The 18,470-nt window shown below is 43.1% G+C and overlaps 1 protein-coding gene across 1 annotated transcript in view; it reads left to right on the forward strand.

The window, feature by feature from the left end:
* LOC111963899 (homer protein homolog 1-like) overlaps positions 1 to 18,470 on the forward strand; it is a 68,499-nt gene that overhangs the window by 10,265 nt on the left and 39,764 nt on the right.

Genomic DNA, 18,470 nt, shown 5'->3' on the forward strand with positions numbered 1-18,470 from the left:
GGGTGGCCAGTCCTCTTCTGGCTGTGCCGGGTGGAGATTATAACAGAACTATGCCAAGATGTTAAAAAATGTTCATAAGTGACAAGCATGGTCAAATAATAATCATGAATAATTTTCAGTTGGCTTTTCATAGCCGATCATCAAGAGTTGAAAAACAACAGGTCTGGGACAGGTGGCGGTTCCATAACCGCAGGCAGAACAGCTTTCAATTTAAAAGTTTAAATTTGCTAGTCAAAGTCTGTATGGCCTTTCCCTGCGAGAATGAACGTTATTATCGTCTAGTGATCTATTGATAGGACAGGTGCCTGTAAATCACAAAGCGATGACAGGGAAACACTGTCAGTCTGCTGTCTGTCCCGCCTCTCGGTACATGTGGGTTTGTTTGTGCCCTGTGTTTGACTGCAGTCAAATTTCTTTTCACGGATGAGGGAGAACATGATGCTTTTTCATCGTCTCCTGTGAGTGAACTTACATGTCCCATGTAAGTGGTAACGATGAGTTGAAATCCACTTAATTCTTGTTTTGTGGCACATTCATGTATTTTCTTTAGCGTTTTCCTAGGCCTATAGCCAGCCACGGAGTCGATTTGACGACGGAACAGCTTGTGTTGACTAGTTTATAAAAGGTGTCGAACTGACTGAATAAAGTCAATCTCCTATATCCCTTTGCTATTCATAAATGTTACACAGTAGTTATATGTCCATGGTATCACATCGGGACAAGTAAACCAAAGATCTTGTTTGTATTTTCCTAGGATTCGAAGCCCATGTCGATATTTGCCAGTGACCTCTAAAGTGACTCGTTGGTGTAGCCTAGTGATTCGTAGTTCGTGAACGAACAGCTCTTTTTGATCAAGAGAGCCGTTCATTTGGCTCCCTAATTTGCATACTGGAAGGCTACTACTGCACAGTATATTTGCTTAAGTTGTTGCCACAGTAAACGCAATTGATAGAGTAGACTATTTAGTTTAGTGATGCAGTCACAATCTACCACCTTTCCTCAGTCTCACCCACATTGATTGACAGGTCTGAAACCCTACCAACTGTGTGACTCACAAACATCCTGCCGCCTCCCCTGACAATTCCACCCACATTGATTGATTGACAGGCCAAACTGTTAAAGGGATAATTCACCCAAAGGTTTATTGGTTTCCTTACCCTAAGTGTCCACAGCAGCAGAGCCAATAAAATACATAATTTGAATAACAAACATTGTGGCAATTCCTATCTTGCATGTAAATATGTACATATTTACATACTGATTTCTTACATTTTCAATACCACAACTAATTTGACCAATCTGGGAGGTAAAGTTGTTAAAGTATTCAGTAATTTAGCTGTGTATTTCAGGTGGAATCAAGGCCATATAATGTACCAGAGGCCACCAAAATAGAGCTTGTTCGAGGCAGATAATAATAGATCTATGTGGTATCATTGGGAAATGATCATCTTATCCACGACTGGAGTGATGGCCTTGTAATGGGTTATCACTGTCTCCATTGAAGTTGGTACATTCATTCATACATTTGTCTAATATTTGTTCCAGTGGCTAAGCAAAAGCTAAGAACTACTGTAGAATGAGGCTCATACTCGGACATAATATACTTTCTGAACATACACTACCGGTCAAAAGTTTTAGAGCACCTACTTATTCAAGGGTTTTTCTTTGTTTTTACTATGTTCTACATTGTAGAATAATAGTGAAGACATCAAAACAATGAAATAACACTAATGGAACCATGTAGTAACCAAAAAAGTGTTAAACAAATCCAAATATATTTGAGATTCTTCAAATAGCCACCCTTTACCTTGATGACAGCTTTGCACATGCTTGTCATTCTCTCAACCAGCTTCACCTGGAATGCTTTTCCAACAGTTTTGAAGGATTACCCACATATGCTGAGCACTTGTTGGCTGCTTTTCCTTCACTCTGCGGTACGACTCCCAAACCATCTCAATTTGGTTGATGTCGGGGGATTGTGGAGGCCAGGTCATCTGATGCAGCACTCCATCACTCTCCTTCTTGGTCAAATAGCCCTTACACAGCCTGGAGGTGTGTTGGGTCATTGTCCTGTTGAAAAACAAATGATAGTCCCACTAAGCCCAAACCACTGTATACAGTGCTTTCAGAAAGTATTCACACTCCTTGACTTTTTCCACAATTTGTTGTGTTACAGCCTGAATTGAAAATGGATTAAATTGAAATTGTCTTTCACTGGCCTCCACACAATACCCCATAATGCCCAATTGGAATTATGTTTTTAGAAATGTGTACAAATTTATTAAAGCTGAAACGTCTTGAGTCAATACAGTTGAAGTCAGAAGTTTACATACACCTTAGCCAAAGGTACAAAGATGACATCCATCCTGTTTGCAATAAGGCACTAAAGTAAAACTACAATAATTGTGGCAAATATATGAGCTTTATGTCCTGAATGCAAAGCATTATGTTTGGGACAAATCCAACATATCAGTACCACTTATCAAGCAAGGTGGTGGCTGCATCATGTTATGGGTATGCTTGTCATCGGCAAGAACTAGGGAGTTTTGTAAAAATAAGCGGAATAGAGCTAAGCATGGGCAAAATCCTAGAGGAAAACCTGGTTCAGTCTGCTTCCCAACAGACACTGGGAGACAATAATCTTAAACGCATGGCCAAATAAACACTTTAGTTGCTTACCAAGACGACATTAAATGTTCCTGAGTGGCCTAGTTACAGTTTTGACTTAAATCGGCTTAAAAATCTATGGCAAGACTTGAGAATGGCTGTTTAGCAATAATCAACAATCAACTTTAACAGAGCTTGAAGAATTTTGAAAAGAATGTGCAACTATTGTACAATCCAGGTGGTGATTCTAACATGTATTGACTCAGCGGTGTGAATACTTATGTAAATGAGATATTTCTGTATTTTATTTTCAATACATTTACAAACATTTCCCCAAAACCTTTTTTTCACTGTCATTATGGGGTATCTATTGTGTGCAGATGGGTGAGATTATTTTTTGATTTAATCCATTTTGAATTCAGGCTGTAACACAAGAAATGAGGAATAAGTCAGTACTTTCTGAAGGCACTGTACTGATACCAGAAAATAACACCGATGTCATTAAGTTAAATTACAGTTCAGACTAATCATGGGAATATGGAATACCCATCGCAGAGGCTCCTGTTATCTTATGTAGCCTTAACCCTAGCCGATGGGTCTTGCCTGATGCATATGCCTATAGCTACACAACAGACTGGGTTAAATAGAGACTAAATTCGACTTTATATGACCAACTGGGATTTTAGGGTGAACTGTGACTAACCCATAAAGAGCCTAACAAACCTTGAGCTTCTAGTCTCTATAATCTAGTCAGGAATTGGTTTCTGACAACAACAAAAAAGGCAAATAATGTGTCTTTCTTAAAAGTGTGCCCTTTTCTTAAATTAGGCCTGTCAGAGAGTTGGCTGCTACAGCGTTTTAGTGCAAGGCTTCAGTTCTGCATAATGAATGAATGAATGAATGAATGTAAACCAGCCTGAAACTTGGCACTTCAGCAGCCTAAAGTACTCTCAGGAGGTGTCATAAACAGTCAGATATATTGGATTAACAATAATTAGTATACAGTAGTTGTATTGAAATAGTGAGGTGACGAGTGTTCTACTTTTTATAAAAATAAATAAAATTGGCATAACTTTCTAACTATTCTGGAAGGTAAAAGTGTTCCACGAATGATTCCTCAAACTATGATTCCTCCATCATCAACGGAACTAATTCACATTGTCTGCCCTGCCCTTATCTGGTTCAACAACTTTAACCCAAACCTTATTATGTTGTTCATACGTGCAGAAGTATGTCAGTGCTGCCTGTCCTGCCTTTTAAAACCTTCTCCCCTGTCCTCAGACTCAGTAGAAATTATCTCCAAATCATCTCATTGTACAGGGTGCCAGTGTTGGACAAGGCAGTTACTGTCAGACACTAAGTGGATGGTCAGAGTCAGGAGCACTTTGTTTTGAAAACCCCACTGTGTCCTTACTGAAAACAGACATCACAACCAGACTTACCACAGCTACGCTAGGCCTAGCCAAGGCCCTTCCTGGCTCCTGCCCTGTGTCAATCATCTTACCCATGGCTAATGCCAGTCTGAAGCTGAGGATGCCGAATGGTGCACTTTTAAAAGCATAAAGTACAGTTTCATTGACGAAACAGGAAGAGATTGCACTGTGAAGCTATTAAGAAGGAAACCTCAGATCCCTCCTGACTACTACCCATGGCAGTGTCCCCAGAGGTCCAACACTCGCTACAGGTATTGGAATTAAGAGCGAGAGCGCCACATTTCAGTACAGGCCCCAGTGTTTTACCCAAAGACTCAGACCTTTCTCTTTCCATCTATGTTGGCCGGCACCCGTGTCTCGCTGGGCCATGGCTCCGGCGGACCGGATTTCACCTGGGGCCAAAGCCAGGCCACTGGTACTTTTCAGCTACTATTTACATAACAATGGCTAACTGAACTTTTAACACCTTCGGATAAAGCAACTGTCTTGATGCTGCAGAGGTTGTTGATTCTGCTCTCCCCGAGGTCTTAGCGTCACACTCCTAATAGAAACACAATTACACTGGAGTTTACATTAACAGAAAAACACTGCCGACACGCTGGTGTGGGGGTAAGTCTCCATGGAAATGCGGCATTATTGGAGGAAAGCCAGACATCTTCACTGGGATTCAGCTGTCAATATTCCACTGACCCTGAGCAAACGACAGGAGAGATGAAGAGAGAGACTAGGAAAGCGAGAGAGACTCTGGGGGGGGGGGGGGGGYGAYYGAGAGAGAGGGATCAGAAGAGTCCACACAAACCACAAACTACCCGCCATATGTGTGTGTCACCAGAACCACACAGATCACAAAGCAGGCCTTAGCATATGGGTATTTTAAACCAGAGGTTGTGTCAATATCTTCAGCCTGTGTATCCACGGGCCAGGCCTTAGCCTATCATATGGGTATTTTAATCCGCAGTCTGCGCCAAGCAAAGCCCCCGTACTCTCCCTCTGTGAGTGGGTTTATCGTGTATGGGACATGCTGCCTTGTGATTGGCTTAGAGAGCATGTGGGAGGGAGAGAGGGGGTTGGAGGATGCTCGCAGCTCCTGACCGGCCCTGAGTCATGTGGGTGTTGCCTTGGCAACCAGGCAGCAGCTACATTTGTAATGCAGGCAAGCAGGGATTTTTTTTTTTACGAGTGATTGGTGGAGTTGCAACCTGTCTTTAACACAGTCGCACTGCCTAGTGCAGATTATCAGATCTCGCAATTTCCTTAGAGAAATGTTTCAACATCTCAGGAAGCACATTTAATATGATCTAGTAATCCTGCTCATATGTGCCATATGACTTTTATAAATATGACCTGGATTTCTGAACGCAACTTCAGAAAATAGCCAGTGAGTGAATGATGTTTCCTGGACATTCGGCTCTATAACAGTTGAGTGTGAAACTGATTCTAAACAGTGTTAAGTGGAGAACTGCTGATTTGATAACATCGTCTGTGGTCGGATTCCTCTGGTACAGGTCTCGTCATTGAGCTTTGCATGCCACAGAACTGTCCATTGTGGCAGGGACTAGAGGCCCTCACACAAAAACACACACACCTGGGCACTGATGGATAGATAACAGGGAGAGTTTGCTTCAGGAGGAAGTGAGTGTAATGGCAATTGATGCCAGTATGTTTAGTCTCTGTATGAAAACAAGTTGTGGACTTTGAGTGTTCAGTGAGTTGAAACATTAAAGACAACAGAGAGACATGGTGATGGGAAAACTATAATGAAGGCCATGAGATCGTACCCAGTATAACACGTCAATATTATATTTCCATTGGCTCTACATTACTGCTCACGAACCTTCCATACATAGCCTGACTCTACAGTAGCTATTCTCTGCAGTCTGATGTGTGAGTCATAAAGTACAGTTAACAGTCCACCCTCCCATCACATATCACCACTCTGATTACACCAGTCTGTGTTAAATGACAGCTGCCAAACCCCCACCACTCCACTTTGCTAACTTAATTAACTAGTTAAAACAGGGAGGCGAACATTCACGCTGTCCTACAGAAGAACGCTGGTATGCCGTGAGAATGAGACCAGCTCTGAGCCACCGCCGAGCAATTAATTGGGCTTTCCCCTGCAGACTTCTCTTCTCACCCAGCAGATAGTCATCTAAGGACCGAATCTCTATGAAATGAGACCCGTTTTAAAGGCACAACGCCTGGCTGCCATACTGGAGGCTTCATTTGTGGGGGTTTATTGCGGAGGACAGAAAAATTTGAGCTATTATAGTCTTTGTCTTTGTTGAGTGACTGCTGGCTTGGACGGTGAGGCTGAGCTGTGTGAAAGTTCCAGAGGGGAGGAGAGACCCTGAGGCTTACAAGCCCAGGAAGAGCTCACTCTGGCCAGGCCAGGGCTGCTCCCCAGGGGCCCTCTCACTCATGGTTCAGTCAACTTAGTCCAACCAAGGTTTTTTTTCAATGCCAAGTATATATTTTTTTTATGTCAGTTTTCATTAGAGAGGACTATAGATCAAAACCACAACCCGAACGTGTCTCAAGCTTTTGCTCTTGACTGCTTCTCAACCTCTGGTCTGTGGATCTGCACCAGTCCCTCAGATTGTCTGACACTATCAAATTGTATTTGTCACATGCGCTGAATACAAGTGTAGACTTTACTGGGAAATGCTTACTTACGAGCCCTTCCCCAACAATGCAGTTAAAAAGTATGAAAATGAACAAATAAAGAAACCCAATAACAATAACGAGGCTATATACAAGGAGTACCGGTACCAGGTTAGTGTACTGGGTTATTAGGTAGGGGGTGAAAAGCAGAAAGTCTTGGTAGCCGTTACAAAGTCTGTTCTCAATAGTTTGTTTTAATGTAAGCGGCTCTACAAGAAGAATCATGGCATTGCCGCTACAGTCAAGGCTAACGTGAGGAGAAAGGGAAAAGGGGGATACCTAGTCAGTTGTACAACTGAATGCATTCAACTGAAATGTGTCTTCCACATTTAACTCAACCTCTGAATCAGAGAGGTGCCGGGGGCTGCCTTAATCGACATCCACGTCTTCGGCGCCCGGGGAACAGTGGGTTAACTGCCTCGCTCAGGGTCAGAAGGACAGATTTTTACCATGTCAGCTCGGGGATTAGATCGCTCTAACCACTAGGCTACCTGCCGAGTAGACTACAGTTAAGACTGGCAGATTTGGTAAACGGTTTGAGTTGATCTGATTTGGTAGGGATGACTAATACTACACCAGGAAGAGGAAGTCATTATGCTTTGCACGTTGTGATCATCATCAGCGGGTAACCAAGACGGTAACCAAAGGATACAGGGACATGACGTCATGTCCCAAAGGACAGACAGACACAAGCCTGGCGCTTTCCTGTTTTAGTATGCTGGCAAACTAGCCAGCAGAGTTCAGGCGTTGGCCCGTCATACGCACATGACAACCGTGTAGTCCCCGTAGAGAAGCTCTCCTGTTTGATCGTCAACACAGTGATAATATCCACTGGGTTGTTGTTTTTCAACCGTGTTTGTTTTACCTCAAAACAAAGTTATCATTAGAAACAACAACACCATGTTTTGGTGTTTTTCCCTTCATTCAACCAAAAAGGCTTCATTCGTGTGTGTGTGTGTGTGTGTGTGTGTGTGTGTGTGTGTGTGTGTGTGTGTGTGTTGTGTGTGTGTGTGTGTGTGTGTGTGTGTGTGTGTGTGTGTGTGTGTGTGTGTGTGTGTGTGTGTGTGTGTGTGTGTGTGTGTGTGTTGTGTGTGTGTGTGTGTGTGTGTGTAAGTGGTGACTATGTTCGTGCTTTTTTAAGGGGGGCTCCTGCTTCTCACTGCTCTCTCTTATCGAGGAGAATACATTCAAATGGCTCGTGATTGAGGTGCAATTTGCTGCCATGATGAAATGCGATCCATAAAAAAAACAAGTAAGGCCTCTACATCTCCTAACAGAACCAATTATGAGAACAATGTGTTCTTTCATGTCCAGAGGATTTTAGTTTTTTTTACTAGTTCAGTTTTACACAGGGGTCTCGAAGAGTGCAGTCGCATTATCTGAAATGAACACTTGCTCTCTTTTCTTCTAGCTCTCTCTGTTCCTCTCCATCTCACTCTTCATTATGCTCTTAATATACACTGAGTATACAAAACATTAGGAACACCTGCTCTTTCCATGACATAGACTGACCAGGTGAATCCAGGTGAAAGCTATGATCCCTTATCGATGTCACGTGTTAAATCCACTTCAATCAGTGTAGACAATTTTCATTGTTGGCCATTTTTTAAACACCAGGAAATCAGTGATTTTTTATTTAGGAAATCTCTTCCCAAGTATTCCCACCCCAATAAAGAGACACGTGGTCATATACAAATGTGAGCAAGGTTTGAAATTATTATGTTTTAGTCAAATATTTGCAGTCAATTTGCAGTCTACAAATTATATGTAATTATATCCCCTTCCCCCTCTCCGGCTGAATCTAGCTGATGATCCCTGGTGTAGATGAATACGAAGAGACAGGTTAAAGAAGGATTTTTAATCCTTGAGACAATTGAGACATAGAATGTGTGCCATTCAGAGGGTAAATGGGCAAGAAAAAAGATTGAAGTTCCTTTGAACGGGGTATGATAGTAGGTGCCTGGCTCACCGGTTTGATTGTGTCAAGAACTGCACCGCTGCTGGGTTTTTCATGCTCAACAGTTTCCCGTGTGTATCAAGAATGGTCCACTTCCCAAAAGATATCCAGCCAACTTGCCACTAAATGTTGGAACATTACTATGGGGACTTGCTTCCATTCAGCCACGAGCAATTAGTGAGGTCGGACACTGATGTTGGGCAATTAGGCCTGGCTTGCTGTCTGTGGTCCAGTTTATCCCAATGGTGTTTGATGGGGTTAAGGTCAGGGCTCTGTGCAGTCCAGTCAAGGTCGTTCCACAGCGATCTTGACAAACAATTTCTGTATGGACCTCGCTTTGTGTACTGGGGCATTGTCGTGCTGAAACAGTAAAGCGCCTTCCCCAAACAGTTGCCACAAAGTTGAAAGCACAGAATTGTCTAGAATGTCATTGTATGCTGTAGCGTTAAGATTTCCCTTCACTGGAACTAAGGGGCCTAACCTGAACCATGAAAAACAGCCCCAGACCATTATTCCTCCTCCACCAAGCTTTACAGTTGGCACTATGCATTGGGGCAGGTAGCGTTCTCCTGGCATCCGCCAAACCCAGATTAGTCCGTTGGACTGCCAGATGGTGAAGTGTGATTCACCACTCCAGAGAACGTGTTTCCACTGCTCCCAAGTTGGCGGCGAGCTTTACACCACTCCAGCCGACGCTTGGCATTGCGCATGGTGATCTTAGGCTTGTGTGCGGCTGCTCGGGCATGGAAACCCATTTCATAAAGTTCCTGACGGACAGTTCTTGTGCTGACGTTGCTTCTAGAGGCAGTTTGGTACTCGGTAGTGAGTGTTGCAACTAAGGACATATGATTTTTACACGCTTCAGCACTCGGCTGCCCCGTTCTGTGAGCTTGTGTGGCTTACCACTTCGCGGCTGAGCCGTTGTTGCTCCTAGACGTTTCCACTTCACAATAACAGCACTTACAGTTGACTGGGGCAGCTCTAGCAGGGCAGAAATTTGACAAACTGACTTGTTGGAAAGGTGGCATCCTATGACGGTACTACGTTGAAAGTCACTGAGCTCTTCAGTAAGGCCATTCTACTGCCAATGTTTGTTTATGGAGATTACATGGTTGTGTACTCGATTTTATACACCGGTCAGCAACCGGTTTGGCTGAAATAGCCGAATCCACTTATTTGAAGGGGTGTCCACATACTTTTGTATATGTAGTGTATTTTATGTTTGGATGCGGGCCAGGGCCACAGGGTCTGGCCAGTTGTCTGATCTGTGTATGTGGGCCCAGGTACTCCCAGGTCACTTCTTCTGTTATATCACGTTACTGTTACTTCAGCTTTACTCATATGGACATCTGCCCCCTGCTGGACTGTTGGCATAACCACATTCACTCATTCACTTGGGAGATATGTAACAGAGGTGGTTTTGTGAACCATGCTCGCATGATGAGTAATCTTACCTGAGTCCTGAAGACTTGCATTAGCTCCCAGGCCTAATGCCTAGGCTTTAGCTCAGCGGGCTAACACGGTCCTGTGGTGCATAGGAGACCCAGATTCAAACCAAGTCGATCACAAACAGAACGGTAATGGCCTTTATTCTTGTATTCTGTATTGTCCTTTTCTGTGTAAAAGCTCCACCTTACTTTTAGCTATGGCAGAATCAGTGCTCAGCTGTCATACCTTACATTTGTCATATTTCCCCCTATCTCCTGTGTGTGGTGTAGTAGGAGGTGTGGTGATGGAGGAGTGATGTGTGTCTGTGTGTGGGCTCTCGCTGTTCATCTGTCTTTTTAAAAGTGTAGAGAAATTAGCATATCTGCCTTCACTTCGGTTGCTTTTAAAACTGCAGAATTTCTGCCTTATCTTATCACCACCACCCACACACACACACACACAAGTTCGTTTTACTGTCCTTGTGGGGACCTAACAATTGATTCCCATTCAAAATCCTATTTTCCCATAACCTAACCCCAAACCCCTAAATATTAACTTAACCCTAACTCCTAAACCTAACCATAATTGTAACCATAAACCTAAACCTAGCTCTTAAGCCTAAAAAAGCCTTTTTCCTTTTGGGGACTGGCGAAATGTCTGAATTCTGCTTGTTTTACTGTCATTTTGAGGACTTCTGGTCCCCACAAGGATAGTAAAACCCAACACACACACAGGCAAGACGGTTCAAGATAGACCCACTTCTCTCCATCTTATTTCTCTCTCTCTCTTCCCCCCAATTCAAAGGACTTTATTGGCATGGGAAACATACAGTGCATTCGGAAAGTTTTCAGACCCATTCACTTATTCCACATTTTGTTACATTACAGCCTTATTCTAAAATGTATTAAATCGTTTTCTTCCCTCATCAATCTACACACAATACCCCATCATGATAAAGCAAAAACAGGTTAGAAATTGAAGCAAATTTCAAAAAATAAAATAAAAATGAAATATCACATTTACATAAGTATTCAGACCCTTTACTCAGTACTTTGTTGAAGCACCTTTGGCAGCGATGACAGCCTCGAGTCTTCTTGGGTATGATGCTACAAGCTTAGCACACCTGTATTTAGGGAGTTTCTCCCATTCTTCTCTGCAGATCCTTTCAAGCTCTGTCAGGTTGGATGGGGAGCATCACAGCACAGCTATTTTCAGGTCTCTCCAGAGATGTTAGATCGGGCTCAAGTCCGGGCTCTGGCTGGGCCACTCAAGGACATTCAGGGACTTGTCCCGAAACCACTCCTGCGTTGTCTTGGCTGTGTGCTTAGGGCCGTTGTCCTGTTGGAAGGTGAACCTTTGCCCCAGTATGAGGTCCTGAGCATTCTGGAGCAGGTTTTCATCCAGGATCTATCTGTACTTTGCTCCGCTCATCTTTCCCTCGATCCTGACTAGTCTCCCAGTCCCTGCCGCTGAAAAACATCCCCACAGCATGATGCTGCAGCATAGGGATGGTATTGGCCAGGTGATGAGTGGTGCCGGGTTTCCTCCAGACATGATGCTTGGTATTCAGGCCAAAGAGTTCAATCTTGGTTTCATCAGACCCAGAGAATGTTGTTTCTCATGGTCTGAGAGTCCTTTAGGTGCTTTTTGGCAAACTCCAAGAGGGAGTTTGTGTGCATTTTACTGAGGGGTGGCTTCCGTCTGGTCACTCTACCATAAAGGCCTGATTGGTGGAGTGCTGCAGAGATGGTTATCCTTCTGGAAGGTTCTCACATCTCCACAGAGGAACTCTGGAGCCCTGTCAGAGTGACCATCGGGTTATTGGTCACCTCCCTGACCAAGGTCCTTCACCCTCGATTGCTCAGTTTGGCAGGGCGGCCAGTTCTAGCAAGAGTCTTGGTGGTTCCAAACTTCTTCCATTTTAATAATGATGCCGGCCTCTGTGTTCTTGGTGACCTTCAATGCTGCAGAAATATTTTGGTACCCTTTCCCAGATCTTTGCCTCCACACATCCTGTCTCGGAGCTCTACGGACATTTTCTTCGACGTCATGGCTTGGTTTTTGCTCTGACATGCACCGTCAACTGTTGGACCTTATATAGACAGGTGTGTGCCTTTTTTCAAATCATGTCCAATCAATTGAATTTACCAGAGGTGGACTCCAATCAAGTTGTATAAACATCTCAAAGATGATCAATGGAAACCGGATGCACCTGAGCTCAATTTTGAGTGTCATAGCAGAGGATCTGAATACGTATGTAAATAAGGTATTTCTGTTTTCTAAAAACCTGTTTTCACTTTGTCATTATGGGATATTGTCTGTAGATTGATGAGGAAAAACATTATTTTAATCAATTTTAGAATACGGTTGTAACATAACAAAATGTGGAAAAAGTGAAGGGGTCTGAATACTTTCCAAATGCACTGTATGTTTACATTGCCAAAGCAAGTGAAATATATAATAAACAAAAGTGAAATAAACAATATAAAATGAGCAGTAAGCATTACACTCACAGAAGTTCCAAAAGAATAAAGACATTTCAAATGTCATATTATGGCTATGTACAGTGTTGTAACAATGTGCAAATAGTTAACGTACAAAAGGGAAAATATATAAACATAAATATGGGTTGTATTTACAATGGTGTTTGTTCTTCACTGGTTGCCCTTTTCATGTGGCAACAGGTCACAAATCTTGCTGCTGTGATGGCACACTGTGGTATTTCACCCAGTAGATATGGGAGTTTATCAAAATTGGGTTTGTTTTCAAATTCTTTGGATCTGTGTAATCTGAGGGAAATATGTGTCTCTAATATGGTCATACATTTGGCAGGAGGTTAGGAAGTGCAGCTCAGTTTCCACCTGCTTTTGTGGGAAGTGTGCACATAGCCTGTCTTCTCTTGAGAGCCAGGTCTGCCTACGGCAGCCTTTCTCAATAGCAAGGTTATGCTCACTGAGTCTGTACATAGTCAAAGCTTTCCTTAAGATTGGGTCAGTCACAGTGGTCAGGTATTCTGCCACTGTGTACTCTCTGTTTAGGGCCAAATAGCATTCTAATTTGCTCAGTTTTTTTGTGTGAATTCTTTCCAATGTGTCAAGTAATTATCTTTTTGTTTTCTCATGATTTGGTTGGGTCTAATTGTGTTGCTGTCCTGTTTGTGTTTGAACAAAGCCCCAGGACCAGCTTGCTCAGGGGACTTGTCTCCAGATAGATGCCATCTATCTCTCTGTAGGTGATGGCTTGTTATGGAAGGTTTGGGAATCACTTCCTTTTAGGTGGTTGTAGAATATAACGTTTATTTTCTGGATTTTGATCATTATCGGGCATCGGCCTAATTCTGCTCTGCATACATTATTTGGTGTTTTATGTTGTACACAGAGGATATTTTTTCAGAATTCTGCATGCAGTCTCTCAATTTGGTGTTTGTCCCATTTTATGAATTCTTTGTTGGTGAGCGGACCCCAGACCTGTTGAATTTTATGTTCCTTTTGATGACATAGAAGCCCCTTCTTGCCTTGTCTCTCAGATCGTTCACAGCTTTGTGGAAGTTACCTGTGGTGCTGATGTTTAGGCCAAGTTATGTATTGTTTTTTTTGTGTGCTCTAGGGCAACGGTGTCTAGATGGAATTTGTATTTGTGGTGCTGGTGACTGGACCTTTTTTGGAACACCATTATTTTGCTCTTTCTGAGATGAACTGGCAGGGCCCAGATCTGGCAGAATCTGTGCAGAAGATCTAGGTGCTGCTGTAGGCCCTCCTTGGTTGGGGACAGAAGCACCAGATCATCAGTAGACATTTGACTTTAGATTCTAGTAGGTTGAGGCCAGATGCTGCAGCCTGTTCTAGTGCCCTTGCCAATTCGTTGATATATATATATACACTGCTCAAAAAAATAAAGGGAACACTTAAACAACACAATGTAACTCCAAGTCAATCACACTTCTGTGATAATCAAACTGGTCCACTTAGAAGCAACACTGATTGACAATAAATTTCACATGCTGTTGTGCAAATGGAATAGACAAAAGGTGGAAAATTATAGCAATTAGCAAGACACCCCCAATAAAGGAGTGATTCTGCAGGTGGTGACCACAGACCACTTCTCAGTTCCTATGCTTCCTGGCTGATGTTTTGGTCACTTTTGAATGCTGGCGGTGCTCTCACTCTAGTGGTAGCATGAGACGGAGTCTACAACCCACACAAGTGGCTCAGGTAGTGCAGCTCATCCAGGATGGCACATCAATGCGAGCTGTGGCAAGAAGGTTTGCTGTGTCTGTCAGCGTAGTGTCCAGAGCATGTGAGGCGCTACCAGGAGACATGCCAGTACATCAGGAGATGTGGAGGAGCCGTAGGAGGGCAACAACCCAGCAGCAGGACCGCTACCTCCGCCTTTGTGCAAGGAGGAGCACTGCCAGAGCCCTGCAAAATGACCTCCAGCAGGCCACAAATGTGCATTGTGTCTGCTCAAACGGTCATTAACAAACTCCATGAGGGTGGTATGAGGGCACGACGTCCACAGGTGGGGGTTGTGCTTACAGCCCACACCGTGCAGGACGTTTGGCATTTGCCAGAGAACACCAAGATTGGCAAATTCGCCACTGGCCCCCTGTGCTCTTCACAGATGAAAGCAGGTTCACACTGAGCACAATGTGACAGACGTGACAGAGTCTGGAGACGCGTGGAGAAACGTTCTGCTGCCTGCAACATCCTCCAGCATGACCGGTTTGGCGGTTGGGTCATCATGGTGTGGGGTGGCATTTCTTTGTGGGGCCGCACAGCCCTCCGTGGGCTCGCCAGAGGTAGCCTGACTGCCATTAGGTACCGAGATGAGATCCTCAGACCCCTTGTGAGACCATATGCTGACATGCACATTTGTGGCCTGCTGGAGGTCATTTTGCAGGGCTCTGGCAGTGCTCCTCCTTGCACAAAGGCGAGAGGTAGCGGTCCTGCTGCTGGGTTGTTGCCTCCTATGGCCTCCTCCACGTCTCCTGATGTACTGGCATGTCTCCTGGTAGCGCCTCATGTTCTGGACACTACGCTGACAGACACAGCAAACCTTCTTGCCACAGCTCACATTGATGTGCCATCCTGGATGAGCTGCACTACCTGAGCCACTTGTGTGGGTTGTAGACTCCGTCTCATGCTACCACTAGAGTGAGAGCACTGCCAGCATTCAAAAGTGACAAAAACATCAGCCAGGAAGCATAGGAACTGAGAAGTGGTCTGTGGTCACTACCTGCAGAATCACTCTTTATTGGGGGTGTCTTGCTAATTGCCTATAATTTCCACCTTTTGTCTATTCCATTTGCACAACAGCATGTGACATTTATTGTCAATCAGTGTTGCTTCCTAAGTGGGGACAGTTTTGGATTTTTTCCCCAACAGAAAAAGTTTTGGGTGGGAACTTGGGGGGGAGTTACATTGTGTTGTTTAAGTGTTCCCTTTATTTTTTTGAGCAGTGTATATATATGTATATGTATATGTGTGTGTGTATGTTGAAGAGGGTGGGGCTTAAGCTGCATCCCTGTCTCACCCTACGGTTTTGTGGAAAGACATTTTATAATGTTGTATGTCTTTCCCCCAACACCACTTTCCATCCATTTGTATATTAGACCCTCATGCCATATTGAGTCGAAGGCTTTTTTGAAATCAACAAAGCATGAGAAGACTTTGCCTTTGTTTTGGTTTGTTTGTTTGTCAATTAGGGTGTGCAGGGTGACTGTGGTCTGCCGTACGATAATTTGGTAAAAGCCAAATTGACATTTGCTCAGTACATTGTTTTAACTGAGGAAATGTACAAGTCTGCTGTTAATGATAATGCAGAGGATTTTCCCAAGGTTGCTGTTGACGCATATCCCACGGTAGTTATTGAGGTCAAATTTGTCTCCATTTTTTCAGATTGGGGTGATCAGTCCTTGGTTCCAAATATTGGGGAAGATGCCAGAGCTAAGGATGATGTTAAAGAGTTTAAGTATAGCAAATTGGAATTTGTTATTTGTATATTTTATAATTTCATTGAGGATACCATCAACACCACAGGCCTTTTTGGGTTGGAGGGTTTTTATTTTGTCCTGTAGTTCAGTAAAGGTAATTGGAGAATCCAGTGGGTTCTGGTAGTCTTTTTAATAGTTGATTCTAAGATTTGTATATGTTTTTGCTGTTTGTTTGATGTCATAGAGCCAAAAAGATTGGATAAGTGGTTTACCCATGCATCTCTATTTTGGATAGATAATTCTTTGTGTTGTTTGTTTAGTGTTTTCCAATTTTCCCAGAAGTGGTTAGAGTCTATGGATTCTTCAATTACATTGAGCTGATTTCTGAAGTGCTTTTCCTTTTTCCGTAGTGTATTTCTGTATTGTTTTAGTGATTCACCATAGTGAAGTCGTAGACTCAGGTTTTCTGGGTCTCTCAGTTTTTGGTTGGACAGGTTTCTCAATTTCTTTCTTAGGTTTTTGTATTCTTCATCAAACCATTTGTCATTGTTGTTAATTTTCTTCTGAGTTCTGTTGGAAATTTTTTGATTTGAAAGGGAAGCTGAGAGGTCAAATATACTGTTTAGGTTTTCTACTGCCAAGTTTACACCTTCACTATTACAGTGGAACGTTTTGTACAGGAAGTTATCTAAAAGGTATTGAATTTGTTTTTGCCTAATTGTTTTTTGACAGGTTTCCACACTACATTCCTTCCATCTATAGCGTTTCTTAATATTACTCAGTTACTTTGGCTTTGATGCCTCATGATTGAGTATTGCTCTGTTCAAGTAGACTGTGATTTTGCTGTGATCTGATAAGGGTGTCAGTAGGCTGACTGTGAATGCTCTGAGAGACTCTGGGTTGAGGTCAGTGATAAAGTAGTCGACAGTACTACTGCCAAGAGATGAGCTATGGGTTTACCTACCATAAGAGTCCCCTCGAAGCCTATCATTGACTACAGTTGAAGTCGGAGGTTTACATACACTTTAGCCAAATACATTAAATTCTGTTTTTCACCATTCCTTACATTTAATCTGAGTAAATATTCCCTGTCTTAGGTCAGTTAGGATCACCACTTTATTTTAAGAATGTGAAATGTCAGAATAATAATAGAGAATGATTTATTTCAACTTTTATTTCTTTCATCATATTCCTAGTGGGTCAGAAGTTTACATACACTCAATTAGTATTTGGTAGCATTGCCTTTAAATTGTTTAACTTGGGTCAAATGTTTCGGGTAGTCTTCCACAAGCTTCCCACAATAATGAATTTTGGCCCATTCCTCCTGACAGAGCTGCTGTAACCGAGTCAGGTTTGTAGGCCTCCTTGCTCGCACACACTTTTTCTGTTCTGCCCACACATTTTCAATATGACTGAGGTCAGGGCTTTGTGATGGCCACTCAAATACCTTGACTTTGTTGTCCTTAAGCCATTTTGCCACAACTTTGGAAGCATGCTTGGGGTCATTGTCCATTTGGAAGAACCATTTACACCAACCTTTAACTTCCTGACTGATGTCTTGAGATGTTGCTTCAATATATCCACATCATTTTCCTCCCTCGTGATGCCATCTATTTTGTGAAGTGCATCAGTCCCTCCTGCAGCAAAGCACCCCCACAGCATGATCTTGCCACCCCCGCGCTTCACGGTCGGGATGGTGTTCTTCGGCTTGCAAGCCTCCCCCTTTTTCCACAAACATAATGATGGTCATTATGGCCAAACTGTACTATTTTTGTTTCATCAGACCAGAGGACATTTCTCCAAAAAGTACGATCTTTGTCCCCATTTGCAGTTGCAAACCGTAGTCTGGCTTTTTTATGGCGGTTTTGGAGCGGATCTCCTTCCTGAGCGGTATGACGGCTGCGTGGTACCATGGTGTTTATACTTGCGTACTATTGTTTGTACAGATGAACGTGGTACATTCAGGCGTTTGGAAATTGCCACCCAAGGATGAACCAGACTTGTGGAGGTCTACAATTTTTTTCTGGTTTTGCTGATTTCTTTTGATTTTCCCATGATGTCAAGCAAAGTGGCACTGAGTTTGACGGTAGGCCTTGAAATACATCCACAGGTACACCTCCAATTGACTCAAATGATGTCAATTGGCCTATCAGAAGCTTCTAAAGCCATGACATAATTTTCTGGAATTTTCCAAGCTGTTTAAAGGCACAGTCAACTTAGTGTATGTAAGCTTCTGACCCACTGGAATTGTGATACAGTGAAATAATCTGTCTGTAAACAATTGTTGGAAATTTTCTTTTGTCATGCACAAAGTAGATGTCCTAACCGACTTGCCAAAACTATAGTTTGTTAACAAGAAATTTGTGGAGTGGTTTAAAACAAGTTTTAATGACTACAACCTAAACTTCCGACTTCAACTGTACATACACAGCGTGCGACAGAGCTGCAG

This window comes from Salvelinus sp. IW2-2015, linkage group LG5 (assembly GCF_002910315.2).
Source record: "Salvelinus sp. IW2-2015 linkage group LG5, ASM291031v2, whole genome shotgun sequence".
Taxonomy (NCBI): Eukaryota; Metazoa; Chordata; class Actinopteri; order Salmoniformes; family Salmonidae; genus Salvelinus; species Salvelinus sp. IW2-2015.